Here is a 21,516-nt window from a genome sequence, read left to right as displayed (position 1 = left end):
GGCTGAGAGAAGTTGAGAATCATCAGTGTTAATGCAGCTTAATCAGATGATCTATTAAGTTCTGAAATACTCAGAAAATGACAATCAGTTTCAAGTAGTTTTAATCTAAAATCTTAGAGATTTGGGAGAGGGAGATTATTTTTGGAGGTCTTTTTCCCTTCCCCTACAGTCTGCATTCTAAAATCCTCACAGTTAAGTAGCAGGGGGATTTTAAAGTACAGCAGCAATCAGTCCCCAAAAATCAAAATTTGAACACACAGAAGTACAAAAGTTGAGTCATCTTAGACCTGAACTTTGCTATAGGTCACTCTTTGTAATGAACTGTACCAAAACTTGGAATACAAGGACCTCCAGACTTTTGACCTCTAAATTCATGCCTTCAGTGCAGCTTGAGGTTAGCAATGTACCTGTTCATCAATGCTTCTCTTCTCACCTTCTATTATAGCTGAGCTTATTTCCAGTAGGGAATGCCAAAAAGACCAGCAAATGTTAGAGATGTGTTTTGTCTGAGATTACTTCCTGTGCTAAGTCCAGGAGCACCCTCTGACTGGCTGACCACCTAACTGAAATACGCAGGCATCTATTACTTCCATTAAGAAGATTAGACATTCCAGACTTACAGCTCTGTGTATTTTGCCAGACCAAATGCCATCCTCTGTTAAGCTCTTCCTCAGAGAGAAAAATCTGGCCACTTGCAGTTATTATGAGCCAAGCAATCGGCATGCCAGGTCTGCAGCTGAAAATCTGGAATTATCTTATAACAGCAGTAGGAATATTTAGGGATGAGTGATTGTAAGAAAGGACTCATGGGACTGGCAGCATTTAGCAGGACTTTGGCCAAGCTAAACACCAAGTAGAAAACGCTCTTCAGTCATTGCAGCATAATCCCAGACCCCCTCCTGTCTACACATATCTAACAAACTTAGTTTAAGACCTAAGAAAATAAATGTGCAGACAAAACAAAGCTTCACATCCAATTCACGGGGATCTTTTCTTCCAGGTGGAGTTTAGAAAAGAGTAACAAAGAGTAGCTTCATGAATGGCTCAAAGAAAAGACACTGGTCATCAGCAGTTTAAGAAAGGGACTGCAGAGACTCCCTGTTCCTGCTTGTTGGTCATTCAATGAGCTTGCCAGCATCTAAGGCTGTATTTCTAAAACAGTGACTTTCAATCTGTGGTCCATAAAGCGTCATGAGTCCATGGACTTTTTCTGGAAATTCAAAGTTAAAAGAAGACAATTCTCAAGAAGGAGAAATGTGACATGCTACCATCTACAGCTTCACTGGAAAAAGATTTAAGCTCTGCTAAGAAAAAAAAACTGATGAAAACTGCTGCTCTAGAATATCTGATCTGGCCATCTTCTGTAGACACAGGAGTGTTAGAAAGAGGATAGAGTAAACATAAAACTTAGCTGGCTGTTACTCAGTCTGGAAAAGTAAATGGGTACCATTGGCTAAGAACTATAGCCAAAAAAGATGGGCAAAACTTGTCGGTCACTTCAGAGAGAAGTCTGGGAGCAGGTCTTTAGGGTTGTACTATACTCACAGCTGCTATTTGGAAAGGAAAATAACACTATGGCCTCATTTGGTCCCCCCCCCTCCATGACTCTCCCCATTGCCATACTTGTACAGGTGTGACCATAGACTGTGTCTGGTGTGGCGATAGATTCATGACCAAAGGAGGGGTGTGGCAGAGTGCTTTCATGAGGCTACCTGATAGTTAGAGATTATTTTTTTCCTTCAGACTAAAATTATTCTACTTTTCTCACCTTTAGTACGTGCTGTTTACCCAAGCCAAAAAAGATCCAGTTATTCATGGCTCTAAATAGCTAATCATAGATGCAGGATTAAGATTTGTGTTAATTATTACTGTATGGGAAGACTTTTATTTAAAAAACTTATTTTTGAGTTTTTGTGGAAATCAATAGTCATCAGCAATCCGCATTATTAGGACAGAAGCTGTGGATGCTGAGTACTGTATCAAAAAACCAGTAACGTCTCCATGTCAGGAAACTGAGAAAACATGATTACTGCCTTGCTTAGCACAAGGTTTATGAATTAATATTTGTACTTATTTTGAACCCAAAAGGCTCACCCTTCCCTTCGCTCTCTCTTCTCCATATGTAGAAGCACTCAACAGACATTAAGTATTTTAAGTCCTTAGCTACCAGAAAGTAAGATAAATAACTGGAAGTACCTTCACAAAGGAAAAGTTTACAATTTTACTAATTGGATTGTCTGGGACAGTAATCAAATACTCAAGATTGTGAAGGAGACTCATTAAAATAGTTAGAAACAGAGTTCTCTGCTTTTTCCAGGCCATTTTCCTGGATCATGACAGGTAAATGAGAGAGTAAACTCTTAAACCAAAGAATATACCTACAATGGCACCTAACTTTTGCATATATTGTAACCCAAACGTGTCTTCAGAACTGACCAAGAAGCCTTTATCCTAAAGTTGAGAACTTAAAATGGTAAGAAATTTGAGCTGGTTGTTAGGAAGTAGTATGGGACCTTGTGCTTACCACCTAAAGGAAACTGAAGGTGGGACAGTCATGCAAGTTACCACAACTTCACATGAGCAACTATGCTCTACTTGGTAGCCTCTGTGGCAAACATGAGGTGAAACATTTAAACTTCAATGAAAAAAGATTTTTTTTCTCACTTTGCCTCATAGTTGTAACAGATCAAAGAGATGAGTTACCAGAGCTCATCTAAAATGCAGTTGCTCATCAAGCCACAGGCACTCACCAGTGAACATCAGCCCTTAAACACCTGTCCTTCAACCAACGTTACCGTCAAAGAGTTAGACATAAGCCCCAATTTCACAAACAGATGGTGGTAGCTTTTAACCCCAGCAGCTTGCTGGTCAGGAAAAGGCATCAGTGAGTGGGAAACCCAGGATCAAATTCTCCTTCTTTCAGACAAACAAAACTCATTCCCTTAAGGGTATCCAAGACCGAAAGCTATGGAACAGAAGGGAGAAAAGTCTCTCTCACTTTTCCCATTGAATCCAGGCCACTGTGCATGATTAGTTGAATATGTTCTGGACCTGAGGGATGGAGAAAATGGGGTGAAATAAATGACTCTGTAAGCTCAATGATAAGAGATGGACCAACAGTTCTGCCCCATGAATGTTTCATACAAAACATTCCAACAACATTTTGAAAACAGCCATTAAACAAACATTCAAATTAAATATAGGCTTACCCTTAACTGAAATGATTTTAAAAATGGAACCTACAAAGAAAACACTGAGTAAAACATTTCAAGCAAATGGAAATATTTTTTTTAATTATTATTTATTGTTGTTTTTTACTCTGGCTGTGGGCCAGGATATTAATTATTGTGATAAGCTTTCATTTAGTCTGTAGAAGAGGAATGCATGGTGTGTGGGATGTTTTCCATCTCCTGTCAACCTGCGTAATGGACTTTGTGAGTCACCACATGGTTGTCCTATGGGAGGTGCAATAGACTGCGATTTGTCTTGTTGCCAGCTAAATTTTTTGAACGTAGGATGACTGCCCGCCTTTCTTCAAGTGGCACTTTTCTGTGCAGTGAAATAGCAGCTGACCAGCTTCATCCCTCCTTCTTTTGTTTGCTGCTTTTGGCTGATAGTTCATCGCCAGTGAAGAGCCAGATGTCTCCCAACTTTGATGCTTTCATCTCCACAAGCCTCATGGCTGGTTCCCACAGCTTTTGACACTGCTGAGTTTCAAAAGGGGGGCAAGCTGGACACACCCAAATGCTTTCAATTCCATCTAGTTCACATCAGCCAAATGAACGTGGAATTTAAAGCCATGGAGGTGGAGGGGAAAGCTTAGACCAAGTGCCGCCAGGCCAGTTTGTGTTCTAGACATGAGATATCTGTGCACATTTAGGATCCATTTCTGTAGATGAAACTCACACTCCTGATATTTTACACGGAGAAGTGCAGGTGTTTGGAGAGTTCCCAGGCCTAAGCATGTTTATTCTCCAAAGACAGGCAGAGAGACTGACTTATTGGCCTCCTAGTTTCCTTTGGCTGACTTCAACTAATAGCAGGGTTTGGTCCCTTGGAGCACACTTCTGTGGAGATTTGTGTGGTGATGTGCATGTATTTCTTAAAAAAAAAACCCAAAGCAACAAAGAAACATCCCTGGTCAAAACAGTTTATCCTTTAGATTCCTATCGTCCAAGCTAAATGTTAATGCATTTACAAACAGCTAGTACCTCCAAGAGCCTGGGGGACAGTGAGGCCTGGTTTCCTAGGAAGTCGTGTTTTGGAGATTAATGTACATTCCAAGGTGTCTAGTACACATGAAGCCATTGGGGTAATTAGTAAAGGCTCTCTTGGCAGAATTTAACAGCTCTGATAGCTCAGGTCTCTGACCATGGGCTCAAAAGCTGTTAGATGAGAATAGGCCAAGAAAAAGAAAGAGAGGGGAGTCTGCATGAGTCTTGTTTCCCTAAGAAAGCAGGCTTTTATATACTGTGTCACATACAGATACATTGATCAAGCCCAGACTGAGATGGAAATATTTTTTTCTGTCCACGAAGACATTTTTTGCTCCCAAAAATTCCACTGCCAGTGAGTATCATATTAAGCAGAAAATCCAACAGACAGCTGAAGAGCTTTTCTCTTGACAGTCTCACCAAATGTGGTATATTCATACAACATGTCTTGGTTCTAAGTGATTTTTATTAATAAAAAATGAATGATTGTAAAAGTACCAACCAGTTGGAGTTTGGGATTGATTATACTTGGATTTTGAAAAGAAATGAGGGTAGAACTAGATCTGTTTTACCAATCCATGCAATTGTTCATGCTTGTATGATTTGGGTCGAGCATATACTAACAGTGAGGAGTTTACCTATGCATATTTAGTTGCATTCAGTGCCAGCTAAAAAGAACGTTGTGATAACACTTTACATAGGCTGACTAATGTTATCCCTTTACATAGGGATTTAAAAAAAAAAAAAAAGTTTCCTTCTTTGCGGATGTAAACATCAGCATGCATCTCTTTCAGACTCCCAGTACACACCTTCTAGTCCTCCAATAATTTCACCCTGATTACTATTAATTTACTTTCTCTTCATATCATGAATGTAATGGGCCTTTTTGAGGGAGCATGTAAGCCCACACTTGAAACCAAAATTAAGGAATGCTTCTACTGCAATACATATACAAAAACTAGACAACTCTGTTAATCTCACAATTCAGTTTGCTACTCAGCACTCTCAAGTTTTGCACACGTTTTTTTATAGGTGAAACTACTGAACTACATTGATTAGAAAACAAAATTATTTTCCACCCACATGATGTGGGGGGAAAAAACATAAAATTGCATAGACATCAGAAGTAGCACTGACTCAATTCTCATTTTTTTCTTTTTTCTATTTTATTCGTTTTTCATATTCTTTTATTTTTTCTTTTCTTTTTTCTTCTACTTCTGGACCACTTTAACATTTATTTGTGCCAGACATAAATCTTAGGAAGATATATTTGTGGATCATAACCCTTCCACCCCAAGGCAAGATTCCTATTCATAATACATCTTTCATAACTTACTGTGATCTTCCCGCCTGAATAACAGACTGAAAAACCCGTGACTGCAGCATTTTATGTTTTCTGTCCAAGAAGCTTGTCAAAGAGCAGTCTAAAAAGATAAGACACATAAATTTTAAGTCTCCTAAGACAACACATTAATTCAAACAGATATCATTCAGTGCTAAGCTGACCGCCAATAAAATGTATCCATTTAGAAAATTATTTATTTTAAGCAAAACTTTTGAAGAAAAGTGTTGGAAAGCTTTTGAAAAGTTCCTATTTCATATGTCGTTTTGATAGTTTCCTTTTTTCCTTTGTTGTCTGTAAATACTAATGCTGAAATACCCAAATTTTCTAAGCATGAGAAATTTCAGGTTCTGATCTTTTCTTGGAATAACATAAAATTACTTACGATGCCCCATTTCCTTCCCAAAACTGTTGTTTCCCTGTCTCCCCAGTACCTGTTTCATCAACTACATAGGGTTGGATATGATAACGTGCAGATCACTCTTAGTCTACTAAAAACTCAGTGAGGGAAATCAGACATTTAAAACTACATGTGTATGCCTAATTGCTTTATAAATCAGAGCTGTTAGCTTGAAGAGAGCTGAACCACCTGTAAACTTCATAAGGCACGGATATCTTTCTGTTTAGCAAAGCACTGCACCCTTTAGGGCAATACTAGAAGTGACAGTCATATGTATACGCTTTCCAAAAAATGGGTTTGGGCTTGGTATCTAATACAGAAAATTAAAAAAGATAGATAAGAGTTGGCTTAATTTAATGGTTTTGTGGGCGATTAGGAAAAATCCACTTTTAAACCCCATGGAAAATAGCTTTGTAAATCAAAGATTTTTGTGGTGAGCTTTCTGGTTTGTTTCTTTGTTTTTTTAACGTATGCCTTTAATATAAGTCTGTAATGGCAAACTAAACTAACAACAGATATGTTTTCATTCTACTAAATCTTTTTAACAAACTTAGACAGCTTTAAAATCATGTGGTATTAAAAGTAAAACCTGATGGTATTTTTTGTAATTGTTTTTTTATGTCTCTATTATTCACCGGGTATAATTCCTATTGAGAGTAGTAAGATCAGGACTGAGATCTAAGATGGTATTTAGAAAATAAAGTAAAGCAATTTATACACACACACACACAAATATATATAAATGTGTATACAAATATATGTATATAATCTATAAATAAGTATAGATGCAAGTATATAACCCAGAAAATTTTCCTAAATATTACAAATGTCTTCTTTATATATGCACTATGTCCACATGAAAGGGTTAAAAAATGATAATTTTGAAAACAGTTTGTAATGTGTGTTGAGTGTGTCGTAGCTATACATAACATCCGCCCAAGTCTTTGCAGATGTTACTTAGCTTTGCCAAGGAGTTTCAACACTTTGGATGAGGTCTTGAATTCAGGTTTGGCTGATCCAGTGTAATCTACAACATTTCTTCCCCAATGTAGAAAGGAAACTAAATGAGCTACAATTTCTCTGGTCAGCTGGTTCCCCCATATATCCATTTCTTGTGTTTTGGCATTACCCATGACCAAAAGTTATCCACTGAACAGAAAAGAAGGGCTCAAGAGAAGTTTTTCAAAAGCAACTGTGAGTAAACAGAGCTAAGTATAAACACGTAATACCAACTTAGTCCCACACAGTGTAAATACATTAAAAGGACCCAGGTTTATACGACGAAACTGTAATCTTTTTCTCTTATCCATGTTGCTAAAATCTATTCCTTGATGAAGACCTGATGCAGCGCCTTGTAAACACTTGTCCAAAGAAAATTCACTAGCCCTTTGAGTAATTATTAGCACTTCCTACGTACCTTCAGTTTTTCTTATTACGCTTTGCAATCTGATATGATAAAGGAGAATTTGAAGTAGTACAAACAGCTAAATAAAAAATACAGTCAAGTCAAAGAACAGTAAACAAGAAAAGACCATTTCACAAGCGTTTCCCAATGCTGATTTTTAGCCCACTGAAAAGATAAGATAGTCAGTATTAGTCAGCTGCTAGTAATGGACATTTTCACTCCCTTGAGTTTGTCACCCACCCACGCTGTTCCCATTTCAGAAAAAAATAACATATCATGGTACTAGTAATGTTTTATCCCTTTACATATTTTGGAACAGTAAATTCTGTATGGGAAAATACTCCCTTTGTGCCACTAAGCTTCCCAGAGAATGCAGTTTTCCAGACCATCAGTTTCCACTCACCTATTTTCATATTTGCTTTGGTATAGAATGAGCCCCTAGGAAGCGATCTTGTGACTCCTCAGAAAAGTCAGCAGCAATTATCATCTTTTTACAAGTAGTCCCTCCAGGATGTGACAAAATGAGGATTTGAGGACAATCAGATGGGTGTAATGACATACCTGTAAAAAAACTACAAGTCTTTCAAGGTCAGTTACATTTGTCAATACATACTATATGCAAAGGGAATCCTAGACAGAAGTATGCACCACTAATGGGAGATCAACTTTCTAAGGAGATTTATTTTTGTCTCCTACTTCCTAATTTATGATAATTTTAACGTAAAGACAGTAAGTACAGTACTCTGCCTTCAATGGCAGTGGAAGCTTTGTCTTTTCTCAAAAAGTGAATCAGTTCCTAAGATTTTAATCTAACTGATTGGCACTGATGCTCTAAATGCTGCAAGTCACTGTCTTATTTCAAAGCAGAAAATGCTATTTACCCTTCAAAATTATATTTGAGAGGGAAAAAAATGTGACAATTCAAGAGAGAAGCTGGTGTTAGATCCTCCTAGATAACAGTTACTTCAAGAATAGGAGCAATATGTCTTTTCCGTGGTATTTCTTCATGTCTTTCATTGACCTATTTTTCTGCTTTTGACTTAGGCAGCTGCAGTTGCTAAATAACAAAAAATTGAATAAAGCCAAAAAAAGTCTTACTAGCGAGGACAGCTTACTTTTACATAGATTAGTAGAATCATCTGTTTGAACTTTCTGTCCATTAACAACATCAAGGATCTTAAAACTTTTGCAACAACTGTACTTAAAAATGCCAATGATTACTGTAAATTACTTCTTCATTTCTTATGGTAATTTTCAAACTTTTGGCACATCACACAGCTAAAATACAGTAAGTAAAAGGAAGGGACCAGGATGAGGAATACAATTTTAATGACAACAGAGCAACTCCAGAGCACATGAAAACAAAAACAAGAGCTTTGGGGTTCATATTCATGATTGAAAAAATTGAAACATTTTTATAATCTCATTTTTAAAGAAGGAAAAGGATATAGAGGGCATAGTCTGTATAATTATCTATATAATTGTATTTACCTCTATTCTGGTCTTCAAGCTAACTCAGGTTTCCTAGTTTTCTTGGTCTTGCGGAAACATTGCTCAGAATTCAGTCACCAAGCTCCTTTGTTTAAACCCCTGATAAGCAGCTGACTTACCTAAAGGAAGAACCACAAAAGTTCTTGAATCAAGCACTTAATTTGCAGGGAAATCTCTGTAAAAATATAAAACCCAGTAATCAATATTTTTGATGCAAAGGATAAATTTGAAATAATATGTATTAAAGAGAAAAGCTGCAACCAAACATGTTGCTAGCCCTCCCTTTACAGCTCTTAACATGTATTGGAATGCAAAAGGCAAAGCTTGAAAATCACACTGCATACACATGAACACACTCCCCTCTGCTCTTCTTTACCACTTGATTTCTCAGGTTGTGTCTGCGCAGTGTAAAACCTTTGCCGGGTGATATTCTCTGTATACAGCCCCAGGTCTGCTCCCTGCTATTTGGCCTTCTCCACACCCCCACACTCACTTACCTCTTTTGTACCAAAACAGATGTTTCTGCAGTGAGCTGACACAAGCATTCAAATACTTTTGCAATCGGCTACCTTGGGTACCATTAAGTTTGGTTTTTTACTACTTAAAATCATGTCATCATCCAGTCCAGTTGAGGACTGAGGTGCTCCCACTAGGGACGAGTACTTCCCTCAGACTCTGTCCTATTTCACCCTCCACCTCTCATCCATAGCCTGGAAGATACTTCAGACCTACAACCAGGCCTGTGCCATCACTACAGACTTGTATGGCTATCGAGGCTGTTGGCTGTCCTGATTACCATCCCTGGGCCCTCTCTGCTCTTCCTGTTTGGATACCATGGGTCTCTGTCCTGCATGCCTCCTTGGCTCTGGGCTCACGTGTCCTTGCAGAGCAACCCTGCTCCTGCTGCTCCCTGACAGCTCTGGGTTCGTGCAAACCAACTGCTTCAATACAATACCTCTATCCCAGGGATCTGTCTGACTTCAGCTAGTATTTAAGAATTGAAAGCATATTGCTCCTTTAATGTGAAGCATCAAATTCTGTGCGTGGCAGAATTGGAGTGATTTGCATTCCCCAATAACTATTGCAATTTAGAAATCAAAACTTAAACAGACACTTCAGACACAGGGAATAATATGAAGATCTGTAATAGTTCTGAAATAGTACTTACAGGAATTATGTTTCAAAGAGTCTCATGGTTCTTTCATGATACCTGAACACCTAATCCTAAAAATAATTCAAAATGATGCAGAAGGTTTGGCATGGATGATTACTTTTGAGTCACTGGAAATCACCCAGCTGAGTCCTACACAAGTTTTAGTGTTAGACTTTCAGGTAACAAGTCTTTTAAAAAGCTTTCTAGATATTTATTTTCTGTATAAGATTTTTAAATGAATGTTCTGTTTCCAGAAACACAGGCTGGCTCCCACACTGGCAAAGGACAATGTCACACACATTAACATAGTGGCATTCCAGGGGTGCAGATTTTTACAGGCTAAGTTAAGTTTCTACATATTACGGTGACAGTAGATATGACACTGCATTGACTGTGGGATGAATCCCAATTACTTGAAAAGGAAAGGCGAGATCTGAGAATTTGCCATAATAGATCAAATCTGTCCAACCCAATCGTTGGTTCTAAATAGATTGTACTTTATGCAATAACCCACATCATGTGTGACCCTATATAAAGCACACTACCTTGTGAACAACCAGAGAATAACCTTTTTTTTGGTATCATTTTGCTAATGTAAAATTCTTAAAATGTTTAGTGTTAGAAATACCTGATTTTGGAATCAGATTCCAAAAACAGACTAAATTTCTACTGGTTTTATTTGGATCCAGGGGGAGAGTTAGAAGCATCAGAGGGGATGTACAGTGAGCAGATTGAGTAACCCACTAGAAAATGTCAAGAAGACAGGCATATCTGACAACTCTACAACTTCCAGTGCTACCATGCTGCCTTACATTCCTGTGTTGTCACTGTGCGGGGTCTTCTTCCAGTCAGACTTAAGTGCTGAAGCGATCCCTTTGAACAGAGACTTATGGATCACTTGTTTTTAAGATCCTTCTGAAGGAAAAAAAATGGTGATTCCCCTCTTTATATTTGAGAAAACAGAAAAAAAAATGTTATTTATTAAATGATAGAGTAGAAATACCATTAACTTTACTGGAAAAGAATAAGACACTTGTCACTGGGTATATTACACCCTATGGTGCCAGACCATTCTCAGTAAGAAAAAGACAAGAAAGGTGTCATAAGAATTAACACAGAAATATTATCTTTCTGTCATACAAAGTATGAAGTGGACAGCCACACAGATTCCTGTAGTTAGCTGTGAAATCCTTCAATTACCCTATCATCTAACCAGTGAAGAGACCTCAGGAGGTGGTCTACCTTAAGTGTTTGGCAAGGTCTCTGTGGTCCTACAGAGCTGAAGGTGTGATTTGTTTCTTTTGCTTCTCTAAGTGCTTGATCTTGCTGAATTAAGTTTAATATATTTTCTACTCCTGAGCATCCCAAACTCATGGCTGCACACTTCACCTCCTGGAGTCCAGGATTATTTGCTTGGTTACATATTAGAGGGGTAACGGCTCAGTATAACACATGAATGCTCAATGAGTAATTTCACTATTTTACTGGCCCATCAGCACGCTGCCTTCAGGACATACATGAACAGCCATCAGTCTGGGTCTACAGTAGGTTTCATAAGCACCAGCATTTCTGGAGAGCAGAAGGTCACGGTCACTCACTGCTCTGGATTTCTGAGTGGTAGCTGCAAGTCGTTAGGGCATTTCTCACAAAATTTCTCTCTTGTGTTGGAGGGTAGGAGGGAGTGGCATTGCTCTGGAATGAATTGAAGAATTCTGGTGATCGATACAAAATTTTCAAGGGTGCTAATAACAGTTTAATGCCTGAACATCAGCGGTCATTTGGAAGCCAAAGTTCAGTGGACAACCTCAAATTATACTTTTGAAAAATATCTCTTCTAAGGCTTTTAAAGACGCTCTAATAGATAGAGGCAAAATAAGTAACTGACCTGTAGCACTGTAGTATGTTACGGTTGTATTCTGTACCACAAAAGGTTTTTTCCACGCTTTTCCTATTCACCAGCAGAAAAGAATATGGTAAAGCTGCCTTCCTGTCCTTAATAAGAAATTCAGGACAGTTAATCTAAAGCGGCTAGAGGTGTGAATTCAAATTGGATTTATCAAACCACATTAAGCCTTTGCATAATCACTCCCATTCAGTTTTAAAATCCCTTAATATTATCCATATATATTTAATTGGCTTTCCAAGTAAATGAAACCACGCTCAGTGGAGGTCGTTTTAATACTGGTAAAAGTGTTAACACTGGAAGTGAAAGTGACTGAACAGAATCACCAACTTTGATTCATTTTGCTAGAAACAATTTTCTGTTTAAACAAGCCATCATAAAAATTGGGTTTTCTTTAATCTCCATGCAAATATTACTCATGTATGCCTGACAACAAAGATAACTTTTCAAAATCCAAATATCAGCATACGTAGAATTTTTGCTTCTTTTGGTATCTATCAGTTTCCCTAACTTTAATTCTTTTTCCTGCAGGTGTTTGTCATATTGCTCAAAAGTGGCCACTTCTTGCAAGTGCAAGTGGAAGAAAATAAAAAAAAAAAGGCTCTGTAGACAACTTTGCTCTACTGTATATTGTATGTATTTTGGAGCTTTTAGAAGGATAAATCTGTGTAAGGAAATAAGGCTGTATGACAACCCTGCTAATTTTTGGCTGTCAGGACAAAGGAACACAGTGAAATCAGCGGCAAAGAACTATCAAGTGGTGTGTGTGAGTTGTATAATGGTTTTGCATATTGTTGACACCAAAGTATCCAAACACAACTCACGTAGATCTAGTCAATTTTAACTGAAGAAATTTTGCACCAGAGAAATAAATTCTAAACTAAAAACGATATAAAATTAACACTGACATAAAGCTGTACCACTATTTTATACAGCTGTTCGTGGAAAATTTTCACAAACTATTGCTGGCAATTCACCACTTCTGTTATTTTGCAGGAGAACAAAAATATTTACCTGAATCCATGCCAAAGATATGACTCAATGAAGGTTCTTCCAGAATCAAAAGTTAATGGACTTTTAGAAAAAGAAAATTATTTAGCTGAAGGTGCCTATTATTCGTCATTAACTAGCCAAAATTCTCCCATTTAAAAGACTTCAATGAGACACCCCTCCTAAAGTTTCCCTCTTCCAACCTAGGACTAAAAAAAACATGGTTATGATTTAGCCGGGATTTGAATGTCAAAAGTAATAAAAAGAAATCAGTGAAAACTGTATCTCACATAATCTTTTAGCAAACCATCCAGAGACAGAAATGTTTTCACAAAACTATTTGCAACCCCAAGGGAAGATAAGTACACTGACAAGAATTGGAAATATTTTTTTAATTCAGAAGGACAAACAAAAACACTAAAAGTAATCAGAAATATATTTGTAATTAATAATTCAGAGTAATATATTAATAAGACATGTATCTCAATGAATTTTATAAATTATTTGAAAAATATGTTCAGCACATGATACCTTATGGACAGTAGAGAAAATCTTCTGCATGTAGTATAGATGGCAGGGCAATTTTACTGTATCTGTAACCATAAGTTTAATTTAGAATTGCAGGTGGGTGGACTGTCAGCTGAATAACAAACATTGCTGTATATTATTAACCCATATGGTGGTCACAACTGTGTTGTGTCAAAAAAAATTCTGTTCATTTTATGTTTACTATCATTATTTCTATACATATTCGTAGCTATCATATACTTCTTGTCTAAGCTCTTGCATTGTACAGTTTTCCTTCAACGTAACTAAACATGGAATTCCAGAGAAACAAGCAATTCATGTCTCCTATTGGAGTCCTGTAGCTCAGGGTGCGATGTATCACCTTCTTAAAGTCATCTTTCTTCACAGGCTGCAGAGGCGACATAAACAATTGCTTTAAATTAGATACTTATTTTTTCAGATGGCTGAAGTTAGGTGCAATGAATCTCACTCTGTAGATACAGTGTAAAGTTTTGTATTTTAAGGAGAAAAACAGGCTGTCTGTTTAAAATTGGTTTTGTTTTCCCTTATTGTGCATTGGTTGGATGACTAGTATTAATATAAAATGTGAACAGCCAGAGCCGTTTTTCTTCCTTCAGGAAGACCATTCACATTCAATGTGCTATTTAAATTTTAGTTGTAGACATCTGTTCTGCACATCACTGCCCTTAATAGACATGGCTGTTCCAGAAAGCTAATGAGGTCCAGGACATAGGCCTAAATACCAGCATGTGGTCATCCCTAATGTTGAGTTCTCAGCACAGTCCCTGGAAGGCTTTTGACCGTGCCCAGTTAGCAATTTTCCAGCAGTTTCTGGGCACAGTTCAGAAGGAGTCTGATCCATGGACTGTTCCCCATGGGCAATTTGGATGCAGCAGTTCTGGATTTGGGGAAGTGGTTGAGGCAAAACAGCTTAGCTTTGCTTTATGTGTGCACTGGATGTTGCCTTAGGGCCAGAGAACAACCCCTTGATGTGAACATACAGGTGTTGCCTGTATGCATACGTAAACATTTAAGTGAATAGAACTGATGTTAAATACCTGATTAAATAGCCTCTAAATCAGGACCTACATGTTAATTTACACTATCTGTGGCATTATGTATTAGTATATTACTGCTTATACCATTAATACTTACACATTTTAAGAAAACCATTCTTGCACTTGAAGAGGCCACTATATAATATACTTATAGCTGGGGTAGAGGAGATAAAAAAAGCCAAAAGTTTCAGCTGAGCTTCATACCTGGAGCATGAGGAATAGATCTCATAATCCTCTGCTTAATTATAAACATGTTCTTACGTCCCTTGAAAGGTAAAGGGACTTGAGCACATGTTTTAATGCCTTGCCGAATAACCCCACAGTCTGTGAGTATTTCCACTAGTTTCAATGGGAATATGCAGAGTCTATAAAGCTAAGTGTGTGTGTAAACTTTTCAGACTGGATCTTTAATAGGATTACTCCTATGAGTAAATGCTATCCAGTTTGAGGCAGGTTTGCAAAAGTAAGAATTAAGTAAGCAATATATCAAGTCAACATCTCGCTGACAACTCTTTTCCTTGTACTGATTTTCAATTTTTGACAGTATCTCTATATCTGTATGAAGTCACTGTATATGAGCAATACAGAGATATGAAATATACATAGGATTTAAAGTAACTAAGTGATTTCCTAATTCACTGCATAAATGTTAAATACATAGCCTGCTAAATACCACCTTAAAATTCCACTTTAAAACCTTTCCTTTTCACTTTTTCTGCAAGAACCCTGGGTTCCTAGCAAATCCCTCTGAGCTGCTGCAACCCCTGCACATGAGAAGCTAGAAATGGAGGCAACATTTTAAGTGGAGGAAGGCTGCCTTGTTCATAAAGTAAACACATAGATTTCACAAAAAATATCCCTGAGCTGGCTAATCTGAATATTACATCTTTTCTCCACAGGGAAATTTAAAAAAAAAATCTTATACAGGCTGATTTCAAAGTATATATGCCAAATAAAAGCAAGTATGTCCCTATGCATCCTCATCATTGTTCAGTGAAAAAGACTACATTTGAAAAACAGATGTTCTATTCAGGGTGCATATCTCTAAAGTGCAATAGCAGCGTTATCCTTTCTGTAGGCTATCAAGTAGTGGCTTTCAAGTACTTGACATGAAACCAACAAAAACTTCCCTTTAAATTTCATCTACTAATAGACAAAAACAGGCATAATCAAAATCATTCCTATATATTAATCTGAAATCATCTTAAGCCAAAGGAGTAACCTTACTCAGTTAAAATTCATGGTTTTCCTAATTTAAACTGAACACCTTTGGGCTGTTATCTAATGTACACCACCATTTTCTGCAAATAACATTTTTGTAAGTTCTTAGCCTCATAATGTTTGAATAAACCATAAGATGTTCACCTTCAATAAATATGTGGCCATTTTAAGAATTAAATATTGAAACAATGTCACATATGACTCATCTCCAAGTATACAGATTTCAGGGATAAATTTGAAAATAACTAGTGATGAGGAATAAAACATTGATTCAAGATTTATGGAAAACACAGACTTATCAGCCAAGTCTATCTGATTAAAATGAATTTGGGAGCAGGTTTCCTTTGGTGCAACTTCAGGTTTGAATTCTGGTTTTGTTAGCACTCCAAGTATCTAGCTCATTTTTTCCTTCTTTTTTAATCTGAGGTAAACAGATTATGAAATTGAGTCCACCATGTTCATGGGAAATTTGCATGCCAAGATGGCAAGCTACGTCTGGGTGCAGAGCAAGACGAGGCTTAGGGTCTAGGAAACAAGACCAACAAGAAAGGATCAAAAATAATGGGCCCATTTAATTCAGAGGAGAGTAGACACAGAGAATTATTAGAACAGTCTCCAAGTACACAGAAGTCTGTTTTCCTGGTCTATAGGAGATAGGAAAAGAAGATGAGAATTTAAATTTTCATAGGGAAGATTCAAGTTAGATCATGGGAAAAACTGTCTGATCAGGCAGTTATCAAAGCACCACATTTGACTTGCTGGTCACAGACATTCTAGCACAGGAAGTGGTTAGATAAACATCTCTGAGGGATGACTTGAATGTTTTATTCTTTCTTGGGACTAGGAGGTGGACTACACATCCTTTTATAGTCCTTTCTAGACCTAATTATCGATGCCTCTGAAAGTCTGTGCTTTGGCACATAGCACACATATATACAGATTCCAGTCTTGCTTCCCAGTTTTGCATGGAAAATGAGGCTTTTTCTGAGACTTCTGTCTGATCACTGCTTAAAAATTCACAGTCATTTCATTCACTTATTAATTATTATCTACACACGTTTTACATTTGACTCTATAATATCTGCTAAACCTAACCCCCCTTCTGTTGAATCTATATGGAACACAATCTATCGAAAAATACTGAGGAAGAGGGTATTTACCTATAATGACTTTCAAAATCAAATTCTCTCCCTATGAGTCTGCTTGAACACTAGAACCTTCGTGCATTCCTGGGCTAACAGAAATACCCAGCAGTGTTTGGATAAGCAAAGAATGAGGCACAATGAAAGTGTCACAGTAGGAAACTGTTAAGCTGCATTCCTACAGGTATTTGGGATTACTTTGCAGTCATTCAAACTAATAACAGAAAGATATACTAAACACCTGAGGCTTCATTTTGCATGTGTCACTTCTGCAGATGCTTATGTGGCTTACAGAAAGAGTAATTTATTTTGGTTTTTTTCTGAATTTTATGACAGATATGTTTTGTACTGTTTGTGGAAATAGTTTCTAACTTTATGGCATTAGCTATCAGAACTGGCACTTGTAACATTTACTTCAAGATTTACTTGAAGATTTTCTTGTGTTTTGGTTTTTATTTTTATTCAAATTTCATAGCCTACTTGTTCTTCCCACAGCAGAACTGTCTTTAGCCGTTTTTCACTTATTCTAAAAAAATTATTACTCAGTGGAACCAATACCACCACAAAAAATTGAAATGACTTCCATGAAATGACAATACTTCAGTCTATAATTCAAAAATTCTTTTGATAGCCAAGGCTACCAAAATATTCATAATTTGCAGTTATATTCAAGATTGACAACATACAGTGTGGATCTGGGCACTTGAGCCAAATACCAATTGCTTATTCTGTAACGTAATTCACGGTTAATTCTGTAACATGGTCAAGGCTTTTGTTGAGAAATCACCTTCTTATAAAGCAACATTCAATAACCTTTTGAATAGTCAACCTATGATGCCTTTTTGTCAAGTTTTTATGGTAAAACATTCCAGCTAAATAGTAGCAGGAAGGCCATAGCATTCATTTGCTTCAGTAGACATCTACAAGGATCCATTGGCTCTGCTAAGAAATCAGACTTGGCCAGCTGTCCTATTAAACATTCCATTGTCCACTAAGCAGATTATTCAACTTATTCAGAGTTCATTCAATTCCTTCCATGTTATTCTCTCCTGAGAAATATAGAAAACACACATCCATCCACCCACACTGACACATATTAATGGAAATCATGGTACTGTATTATAGTACACAGTTGTAGTTTATGTTAGCATATTTTATAAATAAGCATAATACCAATCAACAGCACTGGCACCATTTTACTTAGCATTATTATGTTGAGGATATTCTTTTTTAGATTTTTTCATGCTTAATATTAAAAGACATTCCTATATATGTTCTTTAGTAGAACTGTACAAAGGGTGGGAACTCCTTACGGATGCCAAGATTTCAAAATTTGACATCTTTCCATTTTGACAAAAACCAGATATATTTTTCATTTTTTTTTGAAAAAGGGTTTTCTAGAGAAAGCTATTCTGAACTTAGAAAAATGTTTCATTTTTTGTAAAATCAACACATTTCATATGCATTGTTATTTCTTAAAATAATATGTCTTTCAAGAAATCAAAATTTTTGTGAAATATAAAAGCAGACAGTCATGGTTTGCTTGTTTGGTTTTTTTTTCCAAGAAAAAAAGTCAGATCAATTAGGTCAAATACTTATGACCTGATGAAACTGTAGTTTCCAACAGAAAAATGATGCCAGCAAAACCTCTCTGACCAGCTGCATGTCTTACCTTTACATTGATTCTCTGAATGAATACCAGTGGAAAAGTGGATGAGGGCCTTTACATACAGGTAGAACCAGCCTTACATTCACAGGCCCTGGTCCTCATGAGGGACTTCAACCACTCCAATTTCTGCTGGAGGGAAAACATAACAGGGCATAGGCAATCTAGGAAGTTCCTGGATTAACCTTAACTTCCTCCTCCCAGTAACTGAGGAGCCAACAAGGAGATGTACTGTCCTGGACCTCATACTCACCAATGAGGTGTTCATCTGGGGATATGAAGATCAAAGGCAATCACAGCTGCAATGACCACAAGATAGTGGAGCTTAAGATCCTGAGGGCAGGAAGGTAAGTAATAAGCAATCCTACAACCCTTGACTTCAGGAGAGCAGACTTTGACCACTTCAAAGATCTGTTTAGAAGATTCCTGTGGGATAAGGCTCTATCGGGAAGCGGAGGGGAGGACGTGGGTGGGTAGAAAGCTGGTTAACATTCAAAGATCATCACCTTGACAGGGAGTTCTATCCCAATGCATATGAAGTCAGTCAAAGCATTCTCCTGGAGAAACTTACTGCTCATGCCTTGGACAGGTGTACTCTTCACTGCATAAAAAACTGGCTGGATGGCTGTGCCCAGAGAGTAGAGTTGAATGGAGTTAAATCCAGTTGGTGGTCGGTCACAAGTGGTGTTCCCCAGGGCTCACTATCGGCACTGGTTCTCTTTAATATCTTTATAGGTGATCTGGACAAGGGGATCAAGTGCACCCTCAGTAAGCTTGCAGATGACACTAAGTTGGGTGGGAGTGTTGATCTGCTTGAGGGTAGGAAGGCTCTACAGAGACATCTGGTCAGGTTGGATCGAAGGGTTGAGGCCAATGGTATGAAGTTCAACAAGGCCAAGTGCTGGGTCCTGCATTTAAGTCATAGCAACCCTATGCAGTGCCACAGGCTTGGGAAGGAATGGCTGGAAAGCTGCCTGGCGGGGAATGACCCGTGGGTGTTGGCTGACAGCTGGCTGAACATGAGCCAGCAGTGTGCCCAGGTGGTCAAGAAGGCCAATGGCATCCTGGCCTGTATCAGGAATAGTGTGGTGAGCAGGACTAGGGAAGTGATTGTTTCCCTGTATTCGGCACTGGTGAGGCCCCACCTCGAGTACTGTGTTCAGTTCTTGTCCCCTCACTACAAGAAAGATGTTGAAGTGCTGGAGCATGTCCAGAGAAGACAACAAAGCTGGTGACGGGTCTGGAGAAGAAGTCTTAGGAGGAACAACTGAGGGAACTGGCGTGGTTTAGCCTGGAGAAGAGGAGGCTGAGGGGAGACCTTATCACTCTCTACAACCTCCTGAAAGGAGGTTGTAGAGAGGTGGGGTCGACTTCTTCTCACTGGTAACAAGCAATAGGACAAGAGGAAACAGCCTCAAGTTGTGCAAGAGGAAGTTTAGATTAGATATGAGGAAAAAGTTCTTCACAGAAAGGGTTGTTAAGCATTGGAACAGTCTGCCCAGGGAAGTGGTGGAGTCACCATCCCTGGAGGTATTTAAAAGATGGGTAGACATGGTGCTTAGGGACCTGATTTAGTGGTGGTTTTGGCAGTGGTAGGGTGATGGTTGGGCTTGATTATCTTAAATGTCCCTTCCCACATAGACAATTCTATGATTCTATGAAAGATGCCAGGAGGTGCTCATGCAGACATAAAAAGGAAGCATACGGAGGGTGGAAGCAAGGACAGGTAACCTATGAGGAAACCAGAAACAATGTCTGAGCACCTGGAAATCAAGTTAGGAAAGCTAAAGCACAAACTTAATTGAATCTGTCTAGGGACATCAAGGACAACAAGAAGGCCTTCTATAAGCACATAGGAGACAAAAGGAAGACTAGGGAAAATGTGGGCCCATTGCGCAATAAGAAGGGGGACCCGGTGACACAGGACATAGAAAAGGCTGAGGTACTCAATGAATTCTTTGCCTCAGTTTTTACTAGCAAGACCAGCTTTCAGGAATTCCAGTTTAACACTACTGATTTCTAGAACTCTTCAATTTCTCTAGAAAGATTTATAAAAGAATAAATAAATTAGGTATAATCTTCTTTAATAGAATCATTCAAAACTCAAGAATTTCAAATGTAAATAAGTAGTCTTTCAAGTAGGCTTTATCTCTTTCAACTTTGGAAAGCTCTTTCTTGTTCTGTCAGAACATTTTTCAAGCTCTGCAAGATACAGTGTGTATTACAAATAATAGGCCATTGGTATACACTTTATAAACTATTTGATTTTTTTTTTTTTTAATTTAACAACCAACTGCAGTGCCAGATGATTTTGCTTTGTCAGACATGACCATCTCACTGATACTGTTCCACCTGTACAAGGGAGTTATTGTGGTATTGCTGGCCAGGCACCTAATGCTTTGTTATCTCAATCACTAGATAAATCATGAAAGTTCAAACCCCAAAGAGGAAAAATAAATTTGCCTGGAGGAATGTGGATGTCTCACAGAATGTTTCTGGCCACCAATATTTTTCTTGAACTGGGAATGATTTAGATTGCTTTTTAAGAAGGTAAAATTTCATTATTAAAGTTTGATGTTTTCTATAAGAAAATATTTTGCAACATTTGAGTAGATTTAAAATAAAAATAATAGGAAAGAATTAAGAAAAACATTTACTTTATAAGAGAGCTTATGGCTCTGATGGCATATTTCCTCATTCCTTTTTGCTGCTAAGCAAAACTGCATTGTAGTCTTTCTCCTTTTCCCACTGCAAAAACTCTTGTAAAATGTAAATTTATTATTCAGTTAATTTTCTGGTAAAAAAAAAAAAATACCTATAATCCACAGCTATTCACTATTGAAGATAGACTTCTGGAGATATTCCCATTTATTTTGAACATATAACTTCTCATTTGGACAAAGGTGAAATTCTCTCTTCTCCCTATACTGCAATTGCCCACATGCAGTACTGCTGGCAAGAAGATCCAGAGTGGAGTAAAAAAAATTGCTGAGGGAAAAAGGA

Source organism: Charadrius vociferus, unplaced genomic scaffold, assembly GCF_000708025.1.
Source record: "Charadrius vociferus isolate BGI_N301 unplaced genomic scaffold, ASM70802v2 scaffold16, whole genome shotgun sequence".
NCBI lineage: Eukaryota > Metazoa > Chordata > Aves > Charadriiformes > Charadriidae > Charadrius > Charadrius vociferus.
The sequence above is the reverse complement of the archived record's forward strand: the minus strand, read 5'-3'. Positions refer to the sequence as shown.